This window comes from Parasteatoda tepidariorum, chromosome 6, assembly GCF_043381705.1.
Source record: "Parasteatoda tepidariorum isolate YZ-2023 chromosome 6, CAS_Ptep_4.0, whole genome shotgun sequence".
Lineage (NCBI taxonomy): Eukaryota > Metazoa > Arthropoda > Arachnida > Araneae > Theridiidae > Parasteatoda > Parasteatoda tepidariorum.
The window spans coordinates 23,827,538-23,845,079 of NC_092209.1; positions in this window are offsets into that span (position 1 = coordinate 23,827,538).

Below are 17,542 nucleotides of genomic sequence, written 5' to 3' on the forward strand. Positions count from 1 at the left end.
AGTAAATTAGTTACAACTGGTTAGTAGAAATAAATTTTGTTACTCTCCAGTTCATTTCGAATTTTCTGAAAATAACAGTTCAAAGATTTGAATTTTTAATCTTATTTTTGTAAAAATATTTGAACGATGGACTTCAAAAATAAACAGTTTAAATAATTCTGATCCATGCCAAATCATTTATTCTTAAATAGTGAAGAATTATTGCAAGCATTTGAAATAAAATAATAAGCTATTAATAAACAAAATTACTTTTTCTTATTCGTATGCTAATTTTACACTTCTTATGGCGTCACTGCTCTGTGAAAAGAAAAAAAAATCATGAAAGTGTATTAGTTCTGAGTTTTAAGGGGAAATATTTTGAATTTTTCATATCACCAACCAAATAGTTTTCACCTGTTTTCCTATGACTTAGAGATACTGCAACGCTTTGTTCTATTTCAAACGAACCTTTTTGATAGGTTTTTCTTTGATAATTAACATTTAACCTAAAATGATAATATCTAGTGTGACGTACAGTTTGGATTTTAAAAAAACACTGCAAATGCATCATTTCATATCACAATGCCAGAAATTTATTTTTGATTATACCTTGCATGGCAAACCGTGGTGCGTGCGCAATATGGTAGGACAGTGGATTTTTTTGAACTCTAAAAAGTTTGAAAAAAGTTTTAGAATTTGGAAAAATAACATTATTTTCTTCGGTAGCTTTGTCAAAATATTCAAAAGCTGATAATACGCTGCTGAATACAAAATCGCTAGAAATCTGAACTGTTTACCACCATGTACACGATGCCAAATAGTCTGAAATGAAATTTTATAATGAACATAATACAAATAAAACAGCTTACAATAATTAACAGATTCCACCTGAAACTCCTAATTCTGTTAACATCAATTAATCCTAATTTTGTAAAAAAAAATAATTCATTCAAGAGAATTAAAAAAGGCTTGTAATAATGGTATGATTCCATAAAAAATATTTAAAATGAAATGGTTATTTTTAAAATTTTTCTGGGTACATAAGCGAGACCAAATAGTTTGAAGTGAGTTTCTATAATGAATTTAACGAAATAAAATCTCGTTTAATAATTGACAAATATGCCCCCGGAACACCTTATTCTGTTAACATCAACTAATCCTAGCATAGTTGATTTGGTAAAAAAGTAAAAAAAAAATACAAAAAAAATTACTAATTCAAGAGAAATATTAAGTGTTTAATACGGTTCGTAATATGGTATGATTCCATAAATATTTAAAGGGAATTGTTTCAATTTTCATTTTTTTATTTGTATGGATTCATAACCTAACTGTGTGAACCACTAAAAACGTTTTAAGACACTACACACTAAGTTTGCGTCGTTAGTTTCATTTATTAAACTTTTCAGACTTACATGGAAAAAAAAGATCATCATCAGCCTACAATTAACATTTTTTTAAACTTTTATATGTATTTTGTTAGACTTGGAAATGGCGTGTTTAAATATTTTCCTCTGTGTGGCATTCTTTCTAAAAATATTTGCGCACTCCTGGTATTTACCAGAAACGCCAACTTCCTTCGTTTCGTAAGCAAGTTTTATTTTATAGTTTTAAATTTTTGTTTTAAGCATACACAAAAACAATCGAGGTTTTTGATAAATATTTTTTTTTTCTAATGGTAGAAAACTAAAACGGAAACTTAAAAAAAAAGGAAAAAAAAACAATTAGAATTTCTTTAAGCGTTATCAGAACTTAAGAATATGACCCACTGTCAAGATGACATTTTTTATAAATCTATTTATATTATTTATGTGTGGCAGAGTTTAATGTTCTTCTAATACTTTTTATTATTATATGAATACGGTACCTTTGCTACCATGATGAATTTTATTTCCTAAAACTACGGATATTGTGTAGTAATTGGAAGATGTTATCTTAATTTGGCTATTATTTGGTATGGTAAATTTAATTAAAGTTTATTTTCCCTACTATTGAATATAAATATATCAGGAATGCTACAAGAGACTAAAATTGTATAGAAAAAAGATAGAAACTTAATTCATCATTTTTTTTATTAATTATTAAATCGTGACTACCACCATAACTTTACATTGCAAATTATTCATATTTATTAAAAAAAAAAGAAAAATAAACCTTGATTGCAAATTCTCTAAGTAAAAACATTACTTGCTTTAGTCAGATTAATGAATTTCTCCTATTTATTAATCACAACTTTTTAATATTATTAGCCACCTGTCGCCTCTTAGATATATAAAAAGTTGAAGGGAAAAAAATAATATTGCAAATTTATTCAAATTTTAGTTTTTAATTCCTTTATAAGGAAACAGAATTTTTGGTTCTCAAGACACAGACTGGAATGCCACGGAGACTAAAAAAGGAAAGATTGGTAGAAAATCATTTCGTATTTATGGTTTATTTATTTATTTATGATTTCAATTAAATCTTAGCTACCATTATGTTATGTTTCAAATTATAGATTTTAATACCTAAATCAGTACCATTAAAAAATGAACAAAAAAAATTCTAAATTTAACTAAATTTTTTCTAATTCTTATAACTTCAATGAAGTTTTGAAATCACATTTTGCATTTTTAGTCGCCATTTGGCAACCTTGAACAGAACCAGAAGCATACCAAATTTAGAACCAGCCAGATACGGAAGCTTAGATCACCTTAACGGATTGGTGGAATATCTATATAGGGCTATCACATTTATACTTTTTGGGAAAATTTATTCTAGTGGTAGCTACACTTAAGTTTATTGTTTTCATTGTATGTACCACCATGCCTTACTTTGCAAAACAAAAATACGTAAGTAAAAGTTGCAAATTTAAATGTCTTTTAACACGTTCACGCCGGGTGTTGCGCCTGAAAGCGGGACGGAAAAGAGAAAATGCTGGTAGAAAAACTATTTCAATATTAGTTAATATTCGGGAGGAGTTAATCTATTCTCAACAATAACAATTCACTATAAGGAAGTTTTATACGGCGAAGAAGCAATTCAATATAAAAATTGCATCCGTTAAAAACAATTGGTAGTTATGAATTTTTATTATTCCCGGAAAGAAATTAAAAAATGAAATTTATTTGTTACCAGTTTTTACTCCTGTGCACCGCCCGCTGAGACAATCACGGTGGGTCACCCCGGCGTGATCGAGTTAATAAATTTTTGCTTTTAATTAGTTAGCACTTCTTACATTTTGACATCCCTGAGTCTTATTCTTTCTTTTGCAAATTTAAGTTATTTTCTACTCCACTAAATGCAATGTAAATATGTACAAATGTAATGCTACTCTATTCCAACTCTCCCATAGAGAGGCCTTTCTAATGTTGCCTAAATTACCAAAAAAGCTGAAAGCTTTTGTTTTTAATTGTCTACCACTCTATAAAATGTTTTTCAAAAAGCGTAGTAGCCTCGTTTAGGTACAAAAATGTCGTTGCTTCTTCAAAATATAATTAGAAAGGTGGGAAAATAAAATCAGTATAGTTACCAGTTTTTGTCTATTTGAAAATTTTATCTTATATATTGTGGTTGTTTAAGCAATTTATCGCGTATAACAGAGGCCTAAATTCATTTGCTTAAGTCCTTGCCTAAAATCATAACCATAATGTGATGAACAGTTTTTCTAATAGTAGTACAATAACAAATCAAGTAATTATATTAGCTGGTTTTGATTTTAAAAACTCATCGACATCTTTAACAACAGTTCCTTTTTTCAAAGACATTCAATGTGGTGGGAAACTTTTTTCAGTATTTTCATTTATCTGGGTGAATTAAAAGATTCTCCGATACCACAATGATTTAGTTACTTCTGATTAGATTTTGAATTATAAGGAGCAAGTACTTTTTGATCTATCAATGACTTTTTGAATGTCCTAACAGTAGAAAAAACACTTAATTTCGATAATATATTATACCACTTTTTCCATAAAACCACTTTTTGTATCATTTCATTTTATAAATTCGGACAAAACGGGTTAATGGGCCATATATTTGTAGTAAAAGTAAAGTATTTTTGGAATTGAAATTGTTTTAAGAATATAGTAATTGATATAAGAAAAGAAATTCATTTAGTGTAAAAAAAATGCCATTTTTTATATTTAACACGACCCATTAGTAACTTACTGACTTTTATTTTTCTTTATTTATAAAAAAAAATTTAGAAATGCTACAAACTTCAAAAGGAATTATGTATTATATAACTTTCATACGTTCTTTTATGCTAACAAATGGTTTCCACTTTTATTCAAACGCATTTAAAGAAGGCTGAAATTATTAACAAAAGGAAACCTAAATTAAAAGTGGTGGGAAGTATACTTCCCACGGCCTTCGAAAGGGTTAACCAGTTCAAATGACTAACAAACCATCAAATAGTATGCTTAAATTATTAGTATACAGTGGTAGTCCAAATTATTTCAAATCTAATTTATTATAACAAGTGCAAAAAACAAATTTTGCTATAATTGTTAGATATAAAGGAAGTCCTCCCAGAAAGTCAGAAAAGTTGGCAACTTTCGAGTTTTATAAGTTATTTTAATTTAATCTCTTCATACTTTAATAAAGAAGCCCAGCTATATGTTTGAATAAAATAAGAAATACTATTAAAATAAGATTGTCAAGTTAAGATTAAAATGATTTGAGCAAACATATATTTTTAGAGTAACTTAAACTGCCGTTTTGTGAACCTTAATAACTTATCTTAGTACTTTAAAACCAATATAACCTAAGCACTTTAAGTACTCTAATAAATTGATGGCTTAATAATTAAAGGTGTGCCCAAGGGAAGATGACTTGATGCCTAAAAATTAATGGATTTTCTATTTATTTATCGCATTAATTTTCCCAAATCTACTTAAAGTGATGCACATAATTTGATTAAATAAGGCGTGTTCCAAGTGTAACGATAAATTGATTTTACTGACACATATTTATTAGAATTAAAAATATATTTTAAAATGAAACACAGATAACCGTTGAAAAAAAAGATGGAGAATTTTAGAAAATTTGATGTGCTGCTTTGAATTTTAATTTTCAAAAATATAAATCAATATCAAAAAGGTATTGTGATCTAAAACTTAAAAGTGAAAAAGATCTCCCTGATTAATTATTTATGTAAGAATGGAATTTTTTTCAACTATTTTATTAATTTGGGGATTTGAAAGACGCAACTGAAACATGCTAACAGATTAGCGTATTTATGTTTAACGTCTTCAAATAATATTTGCTTTTTTCAATACAGAAAAAGTGCTTTATTATTAGGATGTATTTAGCAGAAACAAGATAGCTCTGTCGATCGTATTATTTTAAAGCTTTTTTTCGAAGGATCCATAGTCGCATGAAATGATTCTCTTTTTTTTTTTGAGAGTAATGTGCTATTTTTATGAGTGACCTGAGTTTGTAAAAGTTGCTCAAAACTGTTAGGTCAAGTTATCCTATCTTTAGCCAGCGCCCTCTATATTTATTCTGAAAAAGGCACAAAATGTGAAAATGGAAAAAAGCCATAGTTTTGTGAAAATGAAAAGCATTAGTGGTCTAATTTCTTAACATGTTGAATGCCACGATAATTTTACATGGTTTGCCCCTCTGGGCAAAATGATTTTTGTGTGTTATATATTTCATTAATTTCTTCAAACCATTTTAGTAACGATAATAATATAAAAAAATTCAAAGCATTAAAAATTTGCTCGAATTAAGTGTTTCTAATAATTTTGGCTTCGCCGGTCACCGGTGATCCCTGTGGCGCTACGAACAAACTCAGTACCGGTCACCGGTGACCGCCATAGCATTCAACGTGTTAATATTTAAAAACTTACTCCAATGCTACAGTATCTGGATTCATAAAAATGACAAAAAATGGAAATAAGGCATATATTTTAATAACTTTCATCTATCTGTAAAAATGTCTATTATTTGGTGATTTTCAAACAATTAATTTAAAATATTTTAATTATTTGTCCACTCTAAAGTTCAGCTAATTCTTTACAGCTAATTCCGTACATCTACTGTATAAAATTACAGTTTTTTTTTTTAAGTATAAGGTTCTTAAACTGTAGCGTTTCTTTTTCTCCTTTTCGAAGGTGCTTCGAAATATTATGTTAAGAGTCAGAATAATTAAGCTTGGATCTGAAGTAGGGCCGTTCTAGTACAGCTAAATTTATGTATAACTTTAACCGGGAAAATTTCAACTTTAAGAGGAAAATTCATACTAGATATAAACTTGCTACCACAATAATAATTTTGTAAGACATGTGTGAAGCCTGACAGGTCTTTTCTACTTACTCTTCTGATACACTGTACAGCAATCTACTGAAAATTTATGTAATTTTTTTCGTGTTTTTATTTGATATTCATTAGTTAATATTTTTTGTAAATTTGAAAATAGTTCCAAATTTAAGCAAAATTTTGAAGAAGCAAATATCAAATGTTTTACTATGAAGCAAAACCAACACAGCAATACCGCTCCAAATATTTAAGTCAACTGAAGAAATTATATAGGTTAGTTTTGTTGATATTTTTATATCCTAACAAAATTTAATCACATGCATATGCTTTAAATGTAATCTAAGCTTTGAAATTAGTAAAATATAACAGAAGAGCTCATGTCGTAACATGAAAATCCGTAAAATAAAAATCATTACAGTTCTTAAAAAATGATTACTTAATTGAAGCTTTTATTGAATTAATTCATGAGAAAAGTACAAAAGCCTTACACAATCTCTAATATGGCACAGAAAGAATTATTAAATCTAAAACCAAACCATTTAATAGGTATACCCAAAATTCTTCAAATATTGCTGTTTAAAATTAAAGTTAAAGTAAAACGAGAAAATACCCTCTATTTTTCTCATAAATCTGAAAACACCAGTTTAGCTTTTACAAGTCTTTACTTGAGAGATTTTTTATCTCATTGCTTTTAAACTTATAATTATGGTCACCAATTCGCAAGTTTTAAATACTGTTAATTATTAGAAAAAGTTAATAATCTGTCAAGGAATCTAAACGAAAAGAAATAACCCAGGCACTTTTTTTTATCATTTATTATATGGTCGAGAGCGACGATTAACTGTATCTCTATACCAACTAAATGGCTAAAATCGGCGAGGAAGCATTTTTCATCGTTGTACATCCTGCAATTTGATAAACAGTCCCCAATGACTCTTCAAGAAGAATCTCTTTCTTTTATATATATATTAAAGATCGTCCATCATTTTTACCGATGGAATTCAGTAAAAGTAAAAAGAGTAATGAGTCTAGGTTAATCAATTCTTCGGAGAAATATTCCCCATGATTTCTTTGTACAGTTTAGGGAAAGAAACCAAATAACAAAATATGCGCATGAGAAATAAATAAAAAAAAATATGGTGATGAAATATATGGTATAACATACATTTTTCTGAAATTTCAAGTAAGCTTTCAGCTGATAGAAAATTATTATAACTCTGACCAAGACTAAAAAGTAAAAATAACGTTGGAATGAAGAAATATTATATAAATAAATTATTAGACACACTATAAGATTCTATGAAAAATTTTATTTATCAGGTGAAACTATACGGCTTAATTGTTTTTACGCGGTAATAACGCCGAGACTGAAGCCAGTTTGAATTTTTTTAAGTTCGTGTATCAATTAGTTAATATTGTAATGCAATACGTTAAAAATAAATAAAAATAGGAAGTACATAAAAAATCTCCTGAATAAAAACCCATTATATGCATGTTTATATATAAAAGTATTGCATACAAATTCGTGCAAAGCATGTAATTAATAAAACTGTACAGTGCATCTGATGATTTGGTCTAATTATCATAATATACTAATATAATACCAGATATAATAAATATTCTCTATATATATAATGTATCGTCTAATTTATCCAATAATCGAATTTGTATTATATATCGTCCTATTTAACCAATTGATACACGAGCGGAAGCAAGTGCAAACCGGTTTCAGTGACGTAAAAACAATGAAACTGTATAGTATCAACTGATAATTAAGATTTCACATAGAATCTTATTGTGCGTCTAAAAATTATGCCAGGGATTGTACAACAGAATAGAATAGAATATATATATAGAATAGAAACAATATCTGCACCATTTTAACTCAATTGGAAAATTTAAAGCTGTATTAATTGACTCTAAACTTGTGTATTTTCTCCCACACTATTCGTTCTTTAATTTTTTTAAGCTCAGTAATTAATTTTCTTTCCATTTGTGCCTAATTTTAGAAACTATCATTACGTCAGTTACAATTCCGGAAACTTGAGGCACATTGCTGATTTTTTCTTGCTATCTTTTTTAAATTGTTTGTTGACGGCAGAATCTCTGACAGAAATAGTGTTTATATATTCATGGCTTTTCTGCAGAAAAAGTCATTGTTTTAAAAACACTTAAATCTTGGTTATAAGGTTTAAAGGTAGTGATAATCATTTCTGATTCCTTCTCAACCATGAATTGTTGAAAGGAACCATGAATTGCTCCTTTCAACAATTCATGAACACCATGAATTGTTGAAAGGAAGTAATATTTTTGAATGTAATAAGTTTTTTCGATGATGTAACAATTTCTGTAACGGAAATATATTTTCATTTATGACGATATATATTTATAGAATTATAAATAATATTAAAGGAAAAATATTGAAAATTTTTTTCTTGAGAAAAGCTTTGTTGTTGTTGTTGCTTATCCTCATCTGGCTTGGCGAAGTCAGATCAAATCTATGAACCCATTGATCTGGATGAAATCGATGAAGAAAAGCTTTAGTAGCAAGTGTTGCGAAATCAGACAATAAAATTACCTCTTTACGACAGGTTCAGATTTTCGATCCTCAAAAATATAAGCAAATTAAAAAAGTTCTACTTATGAATTTTGATTTTGCGAGAACTTCTTGGGAGATTTCGTTCAAATTTTGTAGTTCGTCATTTATAAGTAGTTATTTCAAAATCACGGAAAAGTTTGAAGACCAAATTTTGCATAAAATTATAAATCATTATTAAACAATATTATTTACGCAAAATTATCTTTGTAAAAACGAATTTACAAACGCGTGTTAATTTTTTTAGATTCGCTTACAAAGATCTTGAAATAAAGCAAAGTACGCTCAAAATGAAATTAACTCTAAGGGATTCCCACTTTCGAGTGCTCTCCTTACAAAACTAGAACGATCATATTTTCCTAATTGAGATACCATATTTTGAGGGACACAAATTCAAATACGTCCGGAGAAAAAGGAACGTTTATTCAGAAAAAGTACTTTTCTATGTTTGATTTTGTAACTGAAAATTTTGACTGCTCTAGTTAGATAGCTAGTTAAATCTAGTTAATTATATCTAGTTATCTATTTAATATAATAATCTATAAGCTAACACTGGCAATTTTTTCTCATCACAATTTTTTTAATTATTTTTTTAACACATTAACGACCAGATGGAATAATTTATTGAGCAACTCAAAAGATGAATATTTTTAGCTAATTATTTTGTAGTCAAACATTCTAAAACTTCAAAAATATTAGAAATTTTATTGTGACAGTCAGTTTGAGAAATACGTAAAGCTACATAATAGCACTTTAAGTATAAAGCTTTGAAATTAAATGTTTACTGAAGGCCAAATTAACTATATTACTCCACTTGCTTATCAAAGGATTAAATCAATTTAAATGCATTGCAGTCTTTTATTTCTCCTTTTTTTGCTAGCCCTTCTTACTACATTTATAAAGAAATTACTACTATAAGCTTTCTTGTCTTTTTCAATCTATAAAAAAGCATTAAAATGGCATTTTTATATTTAATTTTAACGAATATTCTTAAAAAAATAACCGAATATGTTGACGCATTTTTTTCCACCAAAAAAACGACATCTTAATACGATACTTAAAGCTCATTTACTGATTAAGGTACTTAAATGTGATAACACCTTATAGCAAGCTAATGTTAAAATAATTTAATGAAAACGAAAGTTTAACAACATTACCTGATAACATTGTTTGAAAGTACTCTTTGTTATCTTTTGAAAGCAATAAGTAAATTCACTTAGCCCTACAATGGGCTCTTGTTGAAAAAAGCTTTTAAAGAGATAAGTGCTTTTAAGCAGCTTTAATCTGGTAAAAATTAATGTATCTAGATTGGGGGAGCTCAGATAGTTTTGCGGGTACTCTGATGGTTTATTCAAGGTATTTTACATTTTTAACAAACTGCTCCCTTCATAGAATGGTAAAAAGATACTAAATTTTGATTTTGTCCCCTATGTTCATTTAAAAATAGAAATTTTTTATGTACAGGGGTAAGACAAAATTATTGAACCAGTTCTATACTGACTCTATTTGATCAAACTTTCTTTCAAGACTAAATCTTTTGAAAGATTTACATAGAAGGACTGTAATCTACACTTGAAATTTTTAGATATGATGTCACTTTTACCAATGCTAAATTCGGATGGACAAAAATGAAGAGATGCCAGCACTTTCAAATTCATTCCGCAGAATTGTGATGAAGAATGCTTTTTTAATTATAGTGTTATTGAAAAAGAAAATACCTTTTAACATTGCTTATTTTGGTCGAGGCGAATTTTGCATCTGCAAAAAAGATACAACTTTTTAAAAGCTTCAAACATGTCAACAGATTTGCCATGGAGTGTCTTCTAAAATATTTGATTTCATTAACAAAATGTTAACTCAGATTTTGTTACCAACCCTTATATCTGTCTTATCTTTACCCATTATAAAATTATCTACGTCATTTTAACACGTTCACGCCGGGGTGACCCACTGGTGGGTTACGCTAGATTGTCTCATCTTGGCAGCGCACCGGAGTAAAAACTGGTAACAATAAATTTCATTTTTTAAGTTTTTCTCCGGGAATAATAAAAATCCATAACTACCAATTGTTTTTAACGGATGCAATTTTTATATTGAATTGCTTCTTCGCCGTGATAAATTTCCTTACAGTGAATTGTTATTGTTAAGAATAGATTAACTCCTCCCGAATATTATCTAAAATTGAAATAGTTCTTCTACCAGTATTTTCTCTTTTCCCGTACCAGTATTTTATTTTTTCCCGGCGTGAACGTGTTAGCCTGGTTACTTAATATTCTCTCCTCCAACCGGCCCGTGTAGGGGCAACGCTGGTTGTAACTGAAAGCCTCCACACGGTTTTTTGTAGGTAGTCTGATTGGACCATAATAAAGATAAACAATATTAGGAAAGAAGCTTTGAATTCAAAATGTAGTAAAAATAAGATAGTGGTAGCAAATATATAACTAAATTATTTTTAAATTTTTGAATATGATTGGTTTGTCTTATTTACTTGCCAACAACAACAGATTCAATTTTCAAATATAGATGATAAATTTCTCTCAATTACTTTTAAATAAGAATTTGGATGCACACAACTGGTTCACTTTTTAATAGTCTGAACTTCCTTCCTTCCTCAATGGCACGACAGCCCCGGGTGGGCCCTGGCCTTCTCAATCAACTTCCTCCAGGCCTGCCTCCGCCTGGCAGTTGTCTTCCAGTTTGAGACTTTTAAGACTGAAAAGTCTCTTTCCACGCAGTCGGCCCATCTCAGCTTTGTTCGACCTCTGGGCCTTGATCCGATTTGCTGAGCCGAAAAGATTATGTTTGTCGAACGCTCTCTGTTCATTCGAATGATGTGACCAGCCCATTTAATTCTTTGGATTTTTACATACTTGACAACATCAGGCTCTCTAAGGGCCCGGTAGAGTTCTGAGTTTGAACGTCTGTACCAAGTACCATCAACTTGTTTGCCCCCAAAAATGGATCTTAGGATCCGACGTTCGAAGTGTAAAAAGCCATGTGGAGGCTTTCTGATGTAGGAGGTGATGGTAGGGGTCAGGGAACTGGCCTTGCATCAGAAAGGCTCTGGGTTTGAATCCCGGGCAAGGCATAGATATTCTTTGCTTTTCTGTACCATCTGTCTCCTTACTGTGGGAATAACATTGGCCCACCTAATATGGTGCCCCTGAAAGAGTGGCCAACAAATTTGCCACTCGTGCCTGCATGACGAAAAGTAATTCTCCAGGTGGGCATTCGAAAAAAAAAACTTAATATTCTCTCAAAGGCATAGCTATTTATGCTTTCGATTTGCATAGAGATTTTTTAATTTAAATTTATACCTTTGAAATTTCCAGCAGTTTCAAGAAAAATTTATCAGCAACTCTTAAATTTTTGACGGTTGTGGCTACGAAAAATGTAGATGACATTTTGTTAAAATTAAAAAGAAATCAATTTATTAGCATTTTTGTGCAAAAACAGTTTTAAAACTTTTGGAATACTATATCTATTATTACAATTAAGTATAGTAAATGACAACCAAAACACAGGGATTGGGCAAAATTATGGAAAAACTTCAGGACTAACTCTATGTAAACAATCTTTTATTCAGCGAGAAAATGCTTTNTAGTAGATTTTTATTCACCACTATTTCTAAATAATTCGTAGGCTTATATAATTAATCACTTTCTAATACTTAGGCATGCTATACCTTTTACAAAGCAAGCAAAAATAGTCAAATATTTGCCAAATTTACTTTTAGTTATTTACCGTTTCTTTTAATTTTTTTGGTGTGTCCGGAGCAGTTGGCATCTCTGATAGTAAATGACAACCAAAACACAGGGTTTGGGCAAAATTATGGAAAAACTTCAGGACTAACTCTATGTAAACAATCTTTTATTCAGCGAGAAAATGCTTTGGAATGTTTTACGCGGCAAAACTGTTGCCACAGGGTGAAAGATCATGCTTGAAGCTTTTAGAAATGGCGTCCTTTTCTTGTCGTCAAATTCTACCAACAGTGTTTTGATGTAAAATCTTTCAAATATTTGCAGCTAAAATTTTTTTTACACATACGGCGTATAGAAATGTATTCATATATTTGTCCGACCCCCTTACTGCCGTGCAATTGAAAAATCAACGTAAGCGGCTAAAAATAAAAAAAATTGAGATTTTTATATGTTCAGTATTGCTCTGTGGTAAGATACATATTATGAAATATTTCTTTTCAAAATTAAATTTTGTTTTAGCTGTTTTTTGATATTCTATATTAGTATTCACAGCATCAGCAATAGAAGGGAAATAGTTGTCAAGCCACTTTTCTCGAAATCAATAGTGAAGCACTTACGTTGTTTTTTTAAATTGCGCGGCAGTGTATTGTTATCTTGAACAAATATTGCTTATTTTGTATTTTCTACAATTTTGAGGCAGTTGTATGACATAATTCTGTAAAGTCAAATCAATAAAATTGTCTGTTATTTTTCGAAATTCACATAACTGTAACAAAAATAAAAAATATAATAATATGCTTTTTCCCTTAAATTTTTTTATTAATTCTAAAGCTGCCCCCACGTGAAAAAAAACTTTTCAACGAATAATATGTCATTATTTACAACTTTTTAAAGTCTGTAAAAGCTTTTCGTAACTGTGAGGTACATTTTCTCAGGGGATGCAGGGCTCTTTATCTGGACATATAAAATTCATTTGGAGATTGTTGTTATTAGATTAGTTTTATTTTATTATAATTATTATAATTAGTTTCATACTTGTTTTCAACATTCAGAACAACATTTGATCGTTTTAAAGTTGAAATAACTCTTTACAGTAAGATGGTGCACTTAGTTTAAAAGTTACTTCGAGTAGCCTTTGTTTACGTTTGCTGATGGGTAAAGGAAGGGAATGCATGGTTTCACAGTATACACGCTACTAGACACAAGCTACTCGACACAAGCTACTCGATACAAGCTACTCCACATAATATACTCGACACAAGCTACTCCACATAATATACTCGACACAAGCTACTCCATATAAGCTACTCGGCTTGTACAGTAGATAAACCATCACAGTAGACAAAATTCATTTTCCTTCTTATAAATATTTTTTTCCACTAACAAGGAATGTGCACATTTTTGAACTTCGAAATATAACAAAATTAAACATAAATTAAAGAGCATGATTAAAAGCTGTGAATAGGGTAAAAATTTGCCGCTATTGCTGCCCCTTGGGTAAAATATCCACCCCCGCAAAGTTTTAGTTCATTTACTTTTAAAATAATTAAACTTTATAGCTCTTGCCGTTTTGTGACACAACGGTTAAGTTATCTGTCTTCTAACTGACATTTAATTTATATTTCTATAATACTGATATAACTAGACAGATTATTATTTAGTATTCAATACATGAATTGGTATTATTGCACAAAATTTAAACTTTTCACATCAATTTAATCTGATAGACGTTTTATTATATTAATTCAACCAACTAGTCTTATTAATCTTGTTATACAAGAAATCTGGCACCCTGTTCAAAAGTTAAAAGACTTTTTCTTACTGTAGACTCCCCTTGTAAACGGTGGTTTTCAATTTAAGTCTTAGGATAGATAAAACGAAATTTGTGTATAGGGCATACTGGGCAACGTTCATTTTACCCCAGGAAACATCAGTGTACCGGGCATTCTAGATAGACTTTTTGGACAACCTGTATATTTTTTTCGGATTTAATTTATTTTAATAATATTGCAAAATTTTACCATATTATTCCTTAATTATTTTCTCGTATTAAAAACAGATAAGTTAAAGTTTTCTAAAAGTTACTATAATGGATCGTATCAATAAGGTTGGCAGAATGAAATATTTCAAAGGATGAATAATTTTGAAAAAGAATCTGAAAACTTTTACCTCACTTTGATTCCATTTATCATTTCCATCTGAGCACAATTTTAGACCGATTCTGATGAAAAGAATGGTTTTCCTCAAACCATCAATTCATTTCTTTTGTTATAATAATAGACGGACATCAAAGAAATGCTCGCTTTCAAAACCGTCTGTTAACGTCAACTTTGTGAATGCTTTTAAAGTCAATTGAGAAATCATTGAAATCAGTCGCTTTTCCACAACATTAATTCATTTTAGAGAACTAAAATGATGAAAGGGAAAAATCATTGGATCATAACGAATTTTTAGTATTTCTGAAAAGCGCAATTTAAAATGAACAATTATATCATTTAAGTTTTGTTAAAATAAAATTTCTTTAGTGCTTGTAAAACTGCGTATTTAGCAGCATTTTTGTAAGGCAAGTAGCTGCTAATTTTAGAAATAGTACGCACATTTTTTTCTATAATCATAATAATTAAAACTATGAATTTATCATGCATTTGACAATTTGTCATTCAGCATTGTTTGCATTCGGTATTGTATTCAATGCCAGTTTTCCAAATTTTACCATAACATAGAAAACAAACATCTAATTATTCTGAAGAAAGAAAAATGTTCAAATTGCCATTTAGAGCCTTGGTGGAACAGGGGACAGAACGTTCATCTGCCAATGGACCAAAGTTCGAACCCTCCTAGCGGAGGCTGGTTGATACGAATTCTGCTCGCTTCTTGTACGGACCAAAGTGCTAACACAAAATATCCTCAGTGGTAGACGGATTATGAGTTATAATCACCTTGCTGTCGGGCTAATAGTGGGAGGTTTCTGTGGTTTTCTTTCCATGTAATGCACATGCGGATTAGTTCTATCAAAAGTCTCCAAACTCACGCAAGCTAATATCTATCAGCAATTGATCCAGAAGTTCCCTTATCATCTGGGTAGGGTGTGAGACTACAAGATTATGCAGTTGATATTGATAGTCGTTTACTCCGAATTTAAACGGCTGTACAACACCGGTTATAAAATTAAAAAAAAAAATTCTTTTAAGCAAAATCTAAGAAAAGGTCATAAGGTTATTAAATTAAGGCATTTAACGATACGGCTATTGAAAACGATGAGGCGGCGTTTAAAAGACGTTATTTTCTCAAAAATCGATGTGCTATTTTGAAAAAGAAAATTGCCAATTTTTAAAACTCTCGAGTTTGGTTTTTCCCTGAGGTACAGAGATGCCAACTTGCTCCGGACAGAATATATATATTATAAAGTGGCAGTTTATCAATTGCGATTCTTAGTTTAATAATTTCAATTCAGTAGATTTTTATCCACCACTATTTCTAAATAATTCGTAGGCTTATAAAATTCACCTCTTTATTGCGCATTTGTCATGCAATACCTTTTAAAAAGCAAGCAAAAACACTGAAATATTTGCAAAAATTACTCTGTAGTTATTTACCGCTTTTTTTTAATTATTTTGGTATGTCCGGAGAAGTTGGCATCTCTGGAGGTAGTTAAATGAAAATTGAATTACAATCTTATCCAGAAAAATGCGTTTTATTTTGAAAAAGCTAAAGCAGAGAACAATGACTTAGACTAAGGTAGTTTTCAGAGTCCCTGTTCGCAAAGCCGACACCTCACTCCTTCATCACTTACTAATATATATGCTTTTTAAGAATAGTGGTGATTAAAATCATTAAAAATTAAATTTATAAAAGTAAGGATAGTATGCATTCACTACCCCTTTATAAAAAAAAATATAAGCAAAATGAGTACACATAACCAGTATACATTACCGGTTATAAATTTGCATTTTATATAATACCTAGATTTTTTTTATAGAATGCCAGATCTGTACCATATCAGCTTATCATTCCATAAAATGCCATGGCAATGTTTGAGATGTTTAATCGCTTCATATTTTTAGTTAGATTTTTGGCACCCTATACAATGCCTACTTACAATATTCTTTACAATGCTGGATTTTAATTTTTTTATACTATTTCAAATCTGTACCTATTAACATGCATACTTTGCATATTTTGAAAATCTAAAGTTATGTAACTTTTTTCTTGCTAGCAATAATTATGTTACTGTCATTAGACATGTATTTTTAAAGAAATATGATGGATCGTTTTCGTAAAAAACTCATTTATTGCGCATCATAACATCAAATCAAATTTAAGGGATTAGTTTAAAATTCTAAATTATTCCATTCCAACAGAATCAACTAACTGCGAACATGTTATTTGTCTTAACATTCCCAGTCTCATGAACGAGAGAATGAATGATTTTATTTACGAGGAAACATTATAGAAGGAATGGAGAAATATTCGTCTTGTACTCCACTTTGCCCGCTAATGAAAATATGCAAATTCGCGAATATCATTCTTAAAATATATCTTTTCATAAAGTTCGTTGTATGCTTCGATTAGTTAAGCTCTTGTGAGTTCAGTTAAGATCTTGATTAATATTTATTAATGCACAAGCCTACATCTGAAACATTACAATTTTCGCTTACAACGAAATGAAAGGTTTTAGTTTAGATAACCTCGAGTACAATTTTATTGAATATATTAAGTATAATCTAAATATCTTTTTCTCATTAAAATTTTAGTAATAAGTAAATATTTCTAAATACTACATGAGTTAAACAAAAATGTGGAAACACTTTTATACTAACTCTACATTTTAGAGATTCTTTCAGCAGCAAATATTTGGAAGATTTCACATAACGAAATTGCAGACACAATCCAAAGGATCTTGCCTAAAGCTTTTAGAAATGTCTTTTTTACCCAATCGAACGAAATGAGAGTATGAAGTTAAAAGTTTCTTTTCTTTTTATATACCACTGTAGCAATTTTACATAAATGTATCCTAAGAATTAAA